General features: G+C 40.9%; 1 long non-coding RNA gene across 4 annotated transcripts in view; it reads left to right on the top strand.

The window, feature by feature from the left end:
• Window positions 1-14,860, top strand: part of LOC109955799 (uncharacterized) — a 131,927-nt gene that overhangs the window by 82,798 nt on the left and 34,269 nt on the right. For 3 of the 4 annotated variants that reach the window (XR_002274338.1, XR_002274337.1, XR_002274336.1), the window contains 2 exons: window positions 1,094-1,199; window positions 2,095-2,190. This is a non-coding gene — a long non-coding RNA (uncharacterized LOC109955799). The remainder of the gene's footprint in view (window positions 1-1,093; window positions 1,200-2,094; window positions 2,191-14,860) is intronic. The other variant, XR_002274339.1, reaches the window with a different exon arrangement.

Here is a 14,860-nt window from a genome sequence, read left to right as displayed (position 1 = left end):
TGTGACAAATGTTAGGTAATGGTGCTCTGATTGAACCGATGTAAGTGCATATATCAAAATGGAATTTCAATTGGGAGGTGGTTGCTCAGTACAGATGGATCCTGAACCTGCTGTAACATCAACTTTAGATTCAGCTCAGAGTTTCAGCACGTATCACTGCAGTAAGGCAAAGGTGGCTGCTGATTAGCGGCTAACAAATTGGATGGCATCAAGGGGAGGTTACCAAACATCTGCAGAACACCTGCACCCGTGGATGCCAGGATATGAAATACCGCTGAAAAAAGGGACAGGGGGTGTTGGGGAAAGCGAAACTACAGCAACTCTGGCAGGCGATTATCATAATTAAAGCCGCATCAATTAAAGGGGTCAATCACTGCACGGCTGCCGCCTTCCTACGCAGATGGTGAAATTTGTTTATGGCTACCTCCTCCTTCCTGACACCACAGAGGGACAGGGACAGAGCTGCACCTTTACCAACACTGTGATAAACACACAGATGTGGGAGCAGGGCTCTGCATCACTTTGCCTCATTTGAAAAAGGAAAATAAAAATATCCAAGGTGGAATGAAACTTTCTGGAAAGGACCACACTGTGGATGATATATAAGCATATCGTTATATATTGTATCTCATTAAAACTTTACATAACATGGACACTACTGGAGATGAATTTTGGAGCCTTAATAGAGTCCGTGAGCTGGATCCAGGCAAATAGGAAGTTCTACGTAGAACAGACTGTGGACATTTGGCATTTTCAGTTAATAATTAGGGCTATGTTACTAGTATATGCTTCATCCATGAAAAGGATTCAAATGTATTTTCATAAAATGTGACGGTACATCTGCAGCTCCTGAATCAGTCACTGTGCTTAATTTCACATGTGGAGCTTTACTACAGGCAGATGCAATGAAGTTTGATTTAATAACATTGATAGTTAAGTGTACTAAACTAAATAAAGCAGGTAGCAACCAAATATTCTGTACTTTGCCATGGCAGCCATTACAGTATCCAGATGTTAAGACTACATTGATAAAGCTTGAACTTTGCTCAGTGTTATTCTGCCCTCTTGAACTGACAGGTATTTCCATCTGCAGGGGGGATGCTGTGAACTCCCACAGCTGCAGAGTGAAGGACGGATTTGCTGCCTGTCCCAGAGGTTCGTCTTAAAGCAACAGGGAGCGATGAGCAGCTCTGGCTAAGGTGCGTTCCTCACAGCCGGCCTTGACTCATGCCAGCCAGGTGTTGCAGAAGAAGATGGAAAAGAATCTTACCTGTAGTGATTTGGTTAGACCAGTATATGCCTGATCCCCACAGCCTTAAGTTGGTGTTTTTAAAATGTCATTGTCCTCCACCCGTAACCTATTAGTTAAAAACAACCTTGTAATCCTTGATCAAATTTTACAGCACTGCTCATGTTAAACTTTGGACAAAACTGATCGGATATTTTTCCTTTGGAAGTGGCTTTGAAGCTGCTGCTGACCTGAGAGGCGAAGTGTGGGTGGGTTTGGTGGCCGCGGGGTCCCAGCAGGGGGCCGGCTTCCACCCTAGATGAGGACTGACACCAGGGTTTAGGGGTTAATTTGTGTAACAGGCAAATTTGCATACAAATGAAAAATGACAGAATTTTTCTGTTCTCCGCAACTTTCAATGTCATCCGCATCATGCCGGCCCTATCTGCCGCCCCCCTCCCCCCATGCTGTTTGAAGAATATTCATTACTTGTGAAGCTGGGGCACCTTGTTTGCTATTAATCTCCACCGCAGGTCAATGACTTAATTTGCTCAACTTTATCAGTGGTGCCATTCACTTTTTCTTTCTTCTTCCGTGTGTCCGTTCCCTTTATAGCTTTTTCTAAAGTGCTCTCATTGCTTCTCTTCATAGAGACTAAGCTTTTAAAGCACAACAAAGGCACAGTAACTCTGCTCTGAAAGACTTTTGAAGACATAAATGAATTACTTGAGAGGGAAATATACGCCGGCCCTGCAGATTGTCCCTTCTTCTCTTCTGCCGCAACACGCAACAACTTCTGGACAGATTTCCACTCAAATCTCTTTCCCCCCCCTCCTCTCTTGGTCTTGATTGTTTTTCTAATCCAGGGAAAATTACTTGCAAAAAGGGGGTCACGTAATAATGGCGTAGAAAGGAGGGAAGTGACAAGAGCATTCCACTGACAGGAAAAATAAAGGCTGCACGTAAGTGAACTCTGCATACAGTACGTCTTATTTTCTATTTTTCTTTCAATTACATTCCTAAGCCACACAAAATACTGATGCCATATTAGTTATTAGACATTCTTCAGCACATTTACAGGTACAACGGTGTAGAAGTGAAAATCTTAAAGCTGCATTAATTTAATGCAGCACAGTGAGCTGTAAACACAAGACTGACTTCATAAAGTTGATACAGCTGCCATGTGACAGTCAGTAGACACAGAGCAACATTAGCGGTAATTTGGAGTTGTTTCTCTAGAGTTCAAACTAATTTAAAGTCTCAATTTATTATTTTTTTATCTGATCGGTAGACAGACGCTAACTTTGTCTGTCTGCTGTGTGGTACAGGTAGTGTTTTACAGCCTTTTTGTTAAACAGCTGCCTGTTGAGGCAAGAAACCGAATTGATGAGAGCAGTGAGACTGATGCACAACACTTAAGTTGTGGGCCATAAAACCAAAACAATAAACTAAAAGATGCTAAACCTCCCTGCAGAGCATAGACTTGTGACAATTATCTCTCAGTTCCACGCTACAAGTGACACCTTTGACATTAGATGTATTTTTTCCATTTGTTTATGTACAAGTATTACAAGTATTGATTAGCACAGGTTTTAAAATACTGTATGTCGTCTTACTTTACTTCTGTCAGGCCAGCAATGTATGAAATCCATCAAACTCGATGCCAAAATGTAACTCAGGATTCTAACAAGCAAAACTTGTCCATTTGTTTTAATTTAAATGGATTTAGTTGGAAAATGGGGATGGATGAGCGAGGGTTCAACGACCCCAGTCAAATTTGCTCTAGTGTGCATTTCAAACAATGAAGCGCATTTAAACAAAGTGCCCTGGCATGTTTGACTTCCTTATAAATAGACTAGGTTGCTGACATTATATACTCTGTGGATTATATATTTCTTTAAATCCCTAATTGGTTGTTTAGGCTGAACTGACCAAACAAACTAAAGTGCTTATTTAGGCTTTCCTTATGCATGAAGTATGAAACAAATAGCAGAGGATTACATTCTTCCATCTATAGTGTGGAGTATTAAAGGAGCATTACACAATATCAGAAAATCCATAAGTTTGTTTATCTAAACATACAGTGCACGTCTGGCAGAGCAGTGGTATTTGCTTACTTCTGTAAATGAAGCCTTATATACAAGCAGCCAGAGCAACATATTTTAGCATATAGCAAGCAATGGCTCAGCATGCTCAAAAAGAAGACAGTGTAGTTTTGGTTGTTTTGAAGCACTAAAATCTAAATTTCCAGCTTCATTAAGTAGCCCCACGCCCCACTCCTCCTCCACCCAGCAGAAGGAACTGAAGGGAAGGCAGAAAAAAGTGCAAGAGAGCGAGAGGAAAAAATGTCTTGTGAACTATTGTTTGGATCTTTATGCAAAAACCTCCTTTGTATTTCAAACTCTTGATCCCCCATAGGCAAAGGAGAGGAGCGTATTGATCTGTGCTGAAAGGAGACAGCCCTTTCATCACGGTTCCTCCTCACCTTAGACAACTCCTTCAGGAGCGCAGCACCCTCGCCTGGCTACTGGCCAGAGATTAGGACGACGATAACCTACCCAACCCTAATAGGTAGTGAACAAAAGCAGAGGGTGTCTAATTAGCGCTGATCAAAGTGGAAGACTTTATCCCCAAACCAAACCTGCACATTTGAATGTGCTTAGAAGAGGAGAATGAGGAGGTGGAGGTGGAAGGAGGAGGACAAAGTTGCAGGTTTGAACTTCTTGGAGTTTTTTGATATGCACAGCCTCACCCATTCACTATTTCTTCTTTTCTACTTCATCTGCATGCAGATATGTAAGCACAGAGAAGGCTGTGAGCAAAACGGAGGTTATTCAAGAGTGTTTTTGCAGAGAATATCTGCATAACTGTACATGTAAAACAGTCAGTTCATCAGCTGATCTTTCTGAAAATACTGGAGCCCATGGAATTTGCTTCAGCAATGTTTTTCATAGTGTTATCTATTCATTTGAAAAGCAGTTAGTTTTCTCAAGAGTAGAAACTTTTGAACAAGCACAATTTGTACAGGACTCAGAGGTGAAAAGAAACGAAGTCCATTTACTCAAGGACTGTCCATAAGTACAATTTTGAGGTATCTGTACTTTATTTTTCTCTGAAATGTAGCATGAAGTAGCAGAAAGTGAAAAAAAAAAAGTTGTACTTTGTTCTCACTGCATTTATTTGGATAACTTTGGTGACCCTGTATTTTTCAGAATCGGGTTAAAAAAGTAAATACAGTATTATCCGTGGTGTAAAAAAAATTGCAAGCTACCCAGCAGTAATTGAAATTTTAAAGCATACAGGTCTCTGCCTTTACCAGCTGCAACATTAAATGTGACATACATTGCAAAATAATACACCAATAATTAGAATCAAATAATACGTATGATGTACACCAGCCTAAACTGTGCCCTTTTGCCTTATCAGTACTTTTACTTTTGGTACTTTAAGTATATTTTCTGTTAATACTTTTGTACTTTTACTAAGCAACTCTTTAAATGCAGGGTGAATACTTTTGTACTTTTACTTAAGCAACTCTTTAAATGCAGGATGTTTACTTGTAACAGTATTTTCACACCGTCTATTGCTACTTTTACTTGAAGAAAAGTACTTCAGTACTACTTCCACCACTGCTTTTAAACAGCAAATAAGTGTTGTCAAACAGGCCGCTTCCAAATGTCCCATAACGCAGGATTCACATGGTCTTCACTAAACTGTTCAAGGAGCCCTTGTCATGTAATGGAAGAATGTACCTCATTCATTAAAGGTTTACCTTTGTTTGCTCATGCATCTGCACATCATCACGAGCTCCTTTTGAAGGCGGCATCTGTTCTGAAGACAGTCTTGCCTTATTGGTTCCTTTTGAGAGTCAGTGCAGCTCCAGCTACATAATGCCACAGCTTCAGAAAGTCATATCTGACGCCCGTCTGACTGCACTTTCAGATAAGAATCACACCAGCGGTTTTCTGTGCAGGAAAGGACGCCAAGAGTCATATGTGAAAGCAATTATCGTGATTGCAAAGAGGAAGGAGAAAAGTGCAAATATGTCACCGCTCAAGACATCATATAATAAGTATCTCGCTTTTCACTGTTGAATTGGAAATGCTTTAAATAAACGACTACTGTACGTAGAGGTGTAGATGTCTTGAAAATGGTGATGAATGTGGCAGATGAAGATGAAAACCAAGGATGGCCAACACCCAACCACTTTTAGGGTTAAAATAGTCTTTGACCTCTTGTGGCCAATCAGGCTTCTCACCCTCATGTTGCGTCTTGTTTTCGTGAGTTTGCTGTTCCTCTGATGTTTATTAGACATATTTTTTTTGCCAACTACCCATTCATCACATCATCTAATTTGCTTTTCCAGTTGGAATTCAGGTGTTTTCTTCATTAGGTGCTGTTTCTTTGAGGGCAGGAGCTGAGTGGCGAAGCCAAAATGCAGCAGAAAATGTCAGACCTCATCCCATTTACCGTCAGATGTCCGCCAGAAGTTTGACGCAAATGTAGAAATTGCCATGACTGTGAAACGTTTTTGAAATTTGATCATATTTCATACCCGCACATTTCGCCTCAGTCCCCAGAACTTCACATATCATAAAAAAACATGCAACACCCTGAGTTTTCTCTTAATGAATTCCTAATAAAAAAGTTTATTTTTCCATTTTTTAAACATTTTTGTATTAAATGTTCACGTTTCTAGCTGTTCAAGGCCACCAAGCTATATGTGCCGTGTCCTTATCTTAATGGAAGTTTGGGGGTGCGGTTTTACATACATTTCCCAAAATATTAGATGCAAGCTTTTGGCCTTACAGCTCAGGACAGTTCAGACTTTTAATTGGTTGAACTAGGAGCATTTTTTCCTGCTTTGATTCACTGTCAGCTGTCTCTTGGCTCTGTATTTTAGATCCTGTCTACCTGTGATCCCTGACGTCTGAGCCCTCTTTCCTCTGGCATTAAACATATGCTCCAGACATATGTTCCATGCAACATATGCTCTGCTAAAGCTGCCGTTGGCTTCTGTTTTGTGCCAGTCTACAATCTTGGATGTTGTAAATTGAATTTTAAGTATTCTGCACCTTTCTGGGAATTTAATTGAATCCTGATTTGGGATTGTACAGTTTCACACCCTGTTAGCAAAATGGCAACGTCTCCTGAAAGTTACATGAGTACAGTAGGTGTATGTCTCTTTACTCACCTACATGTTTATCTGTGTTCAGGCAACATACAGCATATGTGTATTTGTTGGAGGGAGGATTATTACCCATTGCCTCTGTGCATTACGCCTCCTCTCATCCACTGCCAAAGGCCTGACCCAAATATGGCTGAAAGACGACATGCGACCTGCTTAGCAGCTCTGTTAGCTCCAGGCGGCGGCGGTGGTCCAGTGTAGGAGGGGAGGAAGGAGAAGGAGGGGTGTTAGGGTTCAGTCTATTAGTGGGAGAAAGCACAGATGCCGGCAGATGGCTAACATATTGTCCAGAGCTGATCTGAGCACAGAACAATTACTGGAAAGTTCAGTGCTCCCAGGTCTGCCGCTTGACTTCACCTTCAGTCACCCAGTGTTGAAATTACAGTTGTGGCATTAACAGAACTGAGCAGAATTAGTGTAAAGTTCTTCTGCTTTGTTTTGGAGTAAGTTTTCTGATGAACCCTGATAATCTACATAAACTTTAAAACAGAACAAAAAGCAGCAAATCTGCAGGCATAGAGGATCATATCCAGGTCTAATATAAAAACTCTGGAGTCCAGCCCTCTTTTTCTTTTTGATTTTTGTTTGTGGTTTAAGATTTAAAGAGAGATTGATTGTCCTAAAACACAGCTGCAGTGGCAGCTCTAATCAGGCACAGTGTTGTACACTGTATAAATAACACACTAATATCAAATTGAACAAGAAGAAAAGTATTTAATAAACCAGTAATACCAGTAAATCTTAATGTGCACATTTTAAAGTGCATAGATAAATGAGTTGTAAAACAAATGCATATACAAATATTTAGATAAACTGCTGCACTCTGTGCATGAAGGGAATGTCTGTGTGTAATGTTTTGTCTTAAAAGAGCAGCAATGTGTTTTCTGTCCTGTGTGAAGACAAAGGCAAAAAAAAAGTTTATATTGGAGACAGGCTGAAGATTTTTTTCACTTCTTTTAAGAAGATAAGGACCAGTTTATCGACCAACATGACTTGATAATATGAAGGTTTTAGGAGTGATAAACAGCAAAACTGCACTTATGAAAGCTTTTATCCAAGAGCAGTAATGTGCTGCTGACTTTGGAGGTACACGTTTATGAGGTGTAACATTAAATCTGTAGACATCCCTACTTAATGACCATAAAATAGCAACTTTAAAGCGTTCCAGTTATGTGTTTCTGAAAACATACAGGCCTCTTTATGAGAATCTGATTTATTTTATGCTCCCATTTCAGCAACTGTGTAGCAGTTTGGGCTGTACAAACATAACTTAAGAGTAAAGAAACGTATTACTGTATATTCACACATGTAACAGTTTATATTTGGGTACTTCTGTGTCAGGCTTTCATTGCTGAAACTGAGCAGTTTGTGAAACTCTGCTGATCCACCCTGTCCTTCCCTGATCACACACACAGATGCAAATATGTCTTTTGGCTATGAAAAAGCTGTCTGTACTCATTTGTAGTCTCCAGCCCGAGGATAAATGAGATCATGGTGATGGCAACCCCCCACCCCATTTCCTCTCCCCTTACCCACCTCATGGCTACTGGCCCAGGCTACGGCCCAGGTAACGCTGGAGGGGGCCTCGTGTACCCAGCAGGCTACAGATGCTGCTCTTGATTGGGCTCTGTGTCCCTCAAACGTCCCCGATGCCAGAAGACCAGACACATTACTGCTGGAGTGACATTAAAACCAACAGAGAGGAATGTAAACCCCTGAACTCACCAGCAGCTAGTCACATGAATCCATGTTAGAAATATGACCAAATATAACTCTGTTTTGCCCTCAGTGGCAGTAGACACACAGACATGTTGTTTATGCTGCTATAACACAGATCTGGACCTCACTGATGTCTCGTTGCTGAAATTTATTCACAGGCGCACAATTGATATGGATTGCAAGTCGACCTGCAACAGTCTGCAGACATTAATGTAAACAAGGGTGATGTTTGTCGAGGCACGGTTACTAGTGGGCTCATATTGAGATGGGTTCAAAGCACAGCACAGTAGCTTCAGTAACAGGAAACAAGCCTGTGGCCCGACGATGGATGAATATACATTAACTTGTAGCAGCGCTCCCCTTTTCAAAGGCCAGAATTCATTTCATGCTAATGTTAATGACAATAATTCACAATGGACGAGAGGAGGCCTCGCAAAACAACTGCGTTCCCTCATAATATGATCAGTCGGGATGATTTTCTTCACGATAATGATTCATTAAACGGTTCTGCGGCGGTCACAAAAGGGCTTAAGTCATTAATAAAAGAACAGAGTCAAAGCACCTTGGGGATCTTTTTTCACTTTTTTCCACTCCTTGCATTCGGACCTACTTATCATTAAAGCAAGTAAAAAGTGACTGCTACATCAGAATGAAATCTCATTGTTGGTTCTCAAGATGTGAATAAAATTCCATTTCAAATTAGGCCTCATTAGCATTGTGAGATTCTGGTGACCTTTTTGTTCTGGGTTTCTGGATCTTGGAGGTTTTTCTCCTTTTCTTAACAGAAGTAAAAGGAAGGTGCTCTCTCTTTTTTCTTCCTTTGGATTCCTCCACACAGAGATTTGACCTCCAAATTAAGATATTAGCATTTGAAAAGCTGTCAGTAAGACACGCTGATCTGTTAGATGCTTGTTTGTCATGTTTAGCTTGTCACCTGTTAGTCGAACAGTCTGCCATCTTCCTGTGCTTTGTCTGATGAAGCCAGTACTATCAAAATATTTTAACCATTCATTCAGTAAAATGTCCTGATTATCCCAATTTTATAGTTTGATGGTAAATCACTAGAATGTGCTTTTGACTGTTTCTCTTCAGATAACAATCAGTGAGAGTAGCAAATAAATTACTTAATTTTACAGTGCAGCTTGTTCCAAGTTCATAAAAACATTTTATTTAAAAATGTTTAGATTAAATGGCTTTTGTCCAGAAATGAGACGTTCCCCTGCTTCCTTTATGGCTTCCATTCCTGGACAGCAGAGTCAGCAGCACTGTATGTAGGAAATTCAACCTCATGTGGTAAAAGAAAAACAAAAGCTCATAGGAACTGTGAAGTTGGATACTGGCTGGTTTAAAGCAGAGCAACAAGATGGGATGAGGTGGACACTAATTCTTTAGAAATTTTCAAAGGCCCTTGGATATTATTGGAAATGCACCTGTTTCCTGTAGAGAGACAGGACTCAAATGAGAAAACAGGACAAGAGGAGGGAAAATTGTGAGAAAGAATCGAGGGGGGGATCTGACTGATGTACAGCTATACAGGTTCAGGGGTCAGGCCAGTAAACAAACAATGCATCGATTTCTTGCCGTTCCTGGGGAAGCCCTCCTCCACCATCCGGTTATTCTCATCTCCACTTACGTTAAATACGCTACTCACTGGGGGAAGCCTGCCCTCCCCCCATCTCCTCCTCCCTGGTTAATAGAGTCCCTTGGACATTTCCTGGGGATGGTGCATCTGAGGTGAACCGCTACCAGAGATTGGTAATCATTTCATTAGAGGAAGTCAGAGCTGGGCTTCCACTCAGAGAGATGGATAAACGGCCGGGCCTGCAGACTCAGCCTGGTTATGAGAGGGAAATAAACAGCAGCACATACTGATCTCCTTCTGCGTTACCTGGCATGCTCTAACAGTACTAGGGAATTATATGTTCACTTATAAAAGGACAAATTCCGGTCAGACAAATGATATCATGAAGAAGAAATAGTTTTTACTCTGATTTTAAATATTAATGTGGAAAGTGTGAGGTCATTTTGTACAAGGGTTATCACACAACAGATCTAAAACATTCCAGCCCCCAAATCACAGACTAACTGCCTGAGTACTGTTACCATCACAGATTAATGACATCCAACAGTAATGCAAGGTGGACTGTTATCCTCTCGAGGGACAACTATCAGGAAATAACCTCCCACTTTTTCTATTTAATTTCATGATCATAAAGTGCTGAGCTTTCTTCGTCTCCTGTGTTCTCATCCTGTAGCTAGAGAGAAAAGAGAAAGCCTTTTCCCCAGTGTTTTTAATCCCTGTGCCCCCTAATTGGCCTCTATTTACTGTGAAGTGAGTTCAATCTCCATGCAGATAAAACAAGTGTTGGGTGAAGACGCAGGCACCATCACACTGTGTTCCCAAGCATGAAGTGAGCGGTTTTGAACTAATATCCAAGCCTTTGCAATTAAAAGCCATGGGAGTCATTAAAGTAACTTCCTTTTTTATTCTCCCCTTGAATACTGCTTCACCTATTCTTTGCTGGAGATGAGACAACGATAGCTGTTCTCAGATGTGCACCTCTTGTTTGTGTGAATAAAGATTGGACTGATTACAGCTGAGGATCTGTGTGTGGGAGGTCATCTGCAGCCCAAACACGACCTTTCACCACGTCAGGAAGTCGAATATCGAGTGAGGCCACACTCAGCACCGTGTGTAACCATTTTGAGAGGCGAAGAATGGCGACAGGACCCTTTGTGCAGGGTGATTTCTTATGAAGCCTATCCTCATTGGCCCACCCATTGAATCAGAATGATGCTGTTGTGTAGATACCAGGATTAGCAGCAACCGGTATTGAATTTTTCTTCCTCTGTGTCCGTAAGAGAAGCCAGTCAATGTGTGCGAGCTTTGGTTTCTTTGTGGTTGTCTCTGTTTCATGCTCTAATGTTATCGCTGTTAATGCAGGGAAGGTTTGACTGCTGATGAGCATTGAGACGGTTCCTAGGCAAATGTCTTTGTTGAAGAAGCACAAATGAGGATTTGACTGATCTACTAGTTTACACGTCTGTCTTTCTAAGCTGTTAGGGCTCTGTCCTGTCATCCACCTCTGATATGATGCACACTGAGTCGAGAGAAGAGAAATATTTAGTATTGAACATTGGCACGGTGTTATCACATTTAGCATTTTGGGCGCTGTTTTCATCATTTGCTTTACTAAAGAGAGGACAACTGTGGAGCTCTGTGGCACAGAGCAATAAATATCACGCTTTGGATATACAGACGATTCTTGCTAGTAGGAGACATTCATTACTGGTTGGTCTTTTCAGGGGATTTGTTTGAAGTAATAGAATACCACCACATCAAACTGAGATATTTTAGGGACTGCTAAGTGAAATATACAGTTTGTGCCATTCAGAGGAAAAGGTCCAAATATCAGTATTTATTAGCAGAATTCACAGAGAATTTAAAAACTTTAAAGTTGCAAATACCTCATAATAAACAGTACACGCAGTACTGTCTAAATGCACTTAAAACATTATCAAGAGAATGCACGATTCACATGGAAGTTAAGTTTGGCAGAACATATTCAAACAGCTCTTTACTATGTGCCAGATTAACTGGAGGGCGTATACAATACTCTTTTAAAAGCCTATTTGTTGCTTTAATGTTAATTTAAGTCTAGTTTTGAACTGGGAATAAACAGCAAGTTCAGATCCAGATTGTTCTGCCCTGTCTTTGCCACAAATTTTGGCAGGTCCATAATATCTATATTCGTTTGTGCATTTGTTTGTCTGTTTACGTTATGTTTGCTTATTTATCCATCTCTTTATTTTTTAATGAGTTGAAAATCCACCAGAGAATCTGAGCGATGAAACTTTAAAACATGTACAGTAGCAGTGAGGGGAAAAATATTTACATTGAAGCCGGCCACAATCTCAGAAGATCCTCAAATGTAGGTTAGAGCTGCAAAGTTAATATGCAAATGTCCTTATCTGCTGGGATTCACAAACAACCATCATCCTGATTGATTTAATAAACTGCTTTTATCTTTCAAAGTGTTAATTAGGAGAGATGGGCCCGGCTTTGAATCTCTGCTTTCTGTGGCACATTTGAGAGCTTTCAGACAAAGAGAAACTTTCTGTCCCTTAGCGTCACTGAAGTCCCAGCTTCTTCAACATCATCTTGTTTCTGAGGCACGTGGCTGTAACAGTGAACTACTGAGTGGCTTAGTCGGGTTATGGCAGTATATTCAAGTCTGTCGATGTCTTCGCTCCATCTGTATTGGAGCTACAGGCTGATGCTAATTTGACAGATTACATAATGATCATTTGTGTGACATCACACTTGTATCTAAAGAAAGCGAAAGCTGCATCACCGTTAGAGCATGGATACCCCAACCGAGCCTGACAGGACATGTCGGTACCCGATGGTTTGAGCCGGGTTTGGCCAGAAATTTAGAAATTATGTTCAGGTCTGGGTTGGATTCAGACATGTAGGCCAGGCTTCAGGCTAGACGTCTAGAGCAGTTATGTCTATGATAATGTGAACAACACAGTACAAACTCAACTACATCGGCCTCTGGTCGGGTTTGGACAGAAATATGCAGCCCGACCCATGCTATACTGAGTACAGATGAATTTGGTTGCTCCTAAAGACATTCAGTACTTCCAGTTGTTTCTCCTCTCACAGTAATGGTACTTCTCCTTAACACTGACATTAACTTCTCTGCAGCTCTAATCTGTGATCGGTGTTATCTGAGTGCAATGAGCCATTTGGATTCAAAAACAGAATGATGAACTCCTACTGATATCTTTATGTCCTTTCTAGAGACAAATTTCCATGTCGCATCCACCTAACGTAAGCCTGTGTGTGTGTTCCGAGGTTTGCTTTTTTTTTTTTTGCCAGATTCACTGTACAGGTGGAGAGGCGGCCAGATCAAAAGGAGCCACAAAACATGACGCAGGTGCATGTTTGGCTCTGACTTGCAGGCAGCAGCCAGTTTGTGTGTCGCTGTTCACTGCCAACCTGCAGGCCACAAGAGTTCACATTATAAGGCGACATACTGGCAAGCTGCATGCCAGCACCCAGGAAACAAAGAAAAAAAAGGGGTTCCCCTCTAGTCAGGGGAGCCACGGCATGAAATAAAGGAACTGCCAAACAAATAAAAAGACGCCTAAAAGCTTCCTCTCACATTCGTGCATGTGTCTCACAGAGTTTTGATCTCATCCAGTCGGACACTTTGAGGGAATATTTTTCTCCCCGCCATCCCAAAGCAATCTGAATAATTTTCAAATGCATATTTTAACTCTGTCTATCTTTGATGTCTTATTTGTGTGATTATGTCTCCCTGCTTGCAAAAAACAACCTTCCGGCCAGTAAAATTAATCACCCGTGTGAATCACTATGTTTTTGTTCTATGGAAGTTTATATTTGTGTTTTTTTTTTTTTTGTTTTTTGGGGGGGGGGGGGGATCAAAGCAAACTCCCTCATGCTTCAACACAAAATGGAAGAGATGAAGAAACTTTAAGACATTGTTGAAGGGCATCCTCTTGAATTTGAGTCTCTCATGAGAAGCTTTTTGACGCTGCTCATCTTTAAACAAGTTAAGAACTTTTTATTCTGGGCGTGGGCGGCCATTTTAACCTGAGCAATTAAAGCCGAGACAAACCACAGAGGCTGCAGAATGCCAGCGACAGCGACCGCGCCACCTCTAATTATTGACTGGCCCCTGGCTTGGCGGCCAAAAAAAACTTCATTATTCTTCTTCCTGTGGTAATTTGCCTGACATTCATCATATATTGTTGGTAACCTTTAATTCATCTGCTGTTAGCACTTTTGTCTGCTGAAGTAAGGCTCAGGCAGGCCGGCCGCCTGTATGCAAATGGAAAACTGTAAATTGGCAGTGTGCATGCGTCGCCCCAAACATTACAAATATCACAACAGATACTACCAGCTTGACTACCCTTTTGGTTTTTTTTAGATGCAAAGTTGTGGAGGACACACAGAAGTGCAGCAACTTTGGAAAGGAAAACTTTACTTCCTGCTTTTCTTCCATTAGCTCCTTGCTTAGGACCTTTGCTTGTGTTGCTGTACATTCCAGTTTTATTTTGTCCCTTTCGTGCTTTTTTTCTCACTTCCATTCATTCTTTCCTCTTTCTAAATTTCTGTCACTTTACCTTCACATCATTACTTTATTTTGCTCCTCATCTTCTCTAACACTGTTCCTTATACCTCCTACAACCTTATTTTCAGGTCTCTTCCTTCCTTTACTACCCGTCTATTTTTTCTGTTATTTGTCTTTCTCGCTGGCTTTTATGTTTCCTCCCCTTCTTTGTTTGATTTCGACACACTTTTCTTCCTCTCTCCCCTCTTCTTCCTTTTTTAGTTTACTTTCCTCCTTTACTTTCCTTCACTCCTTTGTTTCCTCAGATGTACTTTCCTGTTTTTTTATCTCTACACCCTCCCTCCCTTTTCTCTCACCCATCTTTTACTCCTCTCTTGCTTTCTTATCGCTTTCCTTTGCCCTTTATTTCACTTTATTTCCCCTTCTCTCACTGCCCAGCTTTCTTTCTTTCTTCCTCTTTATTTCTTTGCTTCAAATGTACTGCCTTCCTTCCTTTCTTCTTTCTTTGCTTCCTTTTTGCAGTCCATTCCTCTTTACTTACTTTCTCTATCCTACCTCCCTTTCATTTCCAAATAAATATTTTCCTTTTGTCCCCTCTACATTTCTTATCATATGGTGCTT

Source organism: Monopterus albus, unplaced genomic scaffold, assembly GCF_001952655.1.
Source record: "Monopterus albus unplaced genomic scaffold, M_albus_1.0 scaffold16.1, whole genome shotgun sequence".
NCBI lineage: Eukaryota > Metazoa > Chordata > Actinopteri > Synbranchiformes > Synbranchidae > Monopterus > Monopterus albus.
The sequence above is the reverse complement of the archived record's forward strand: the minus strand, read 5'-3'. Positions and strand labels throughout refer to the sequence as shown.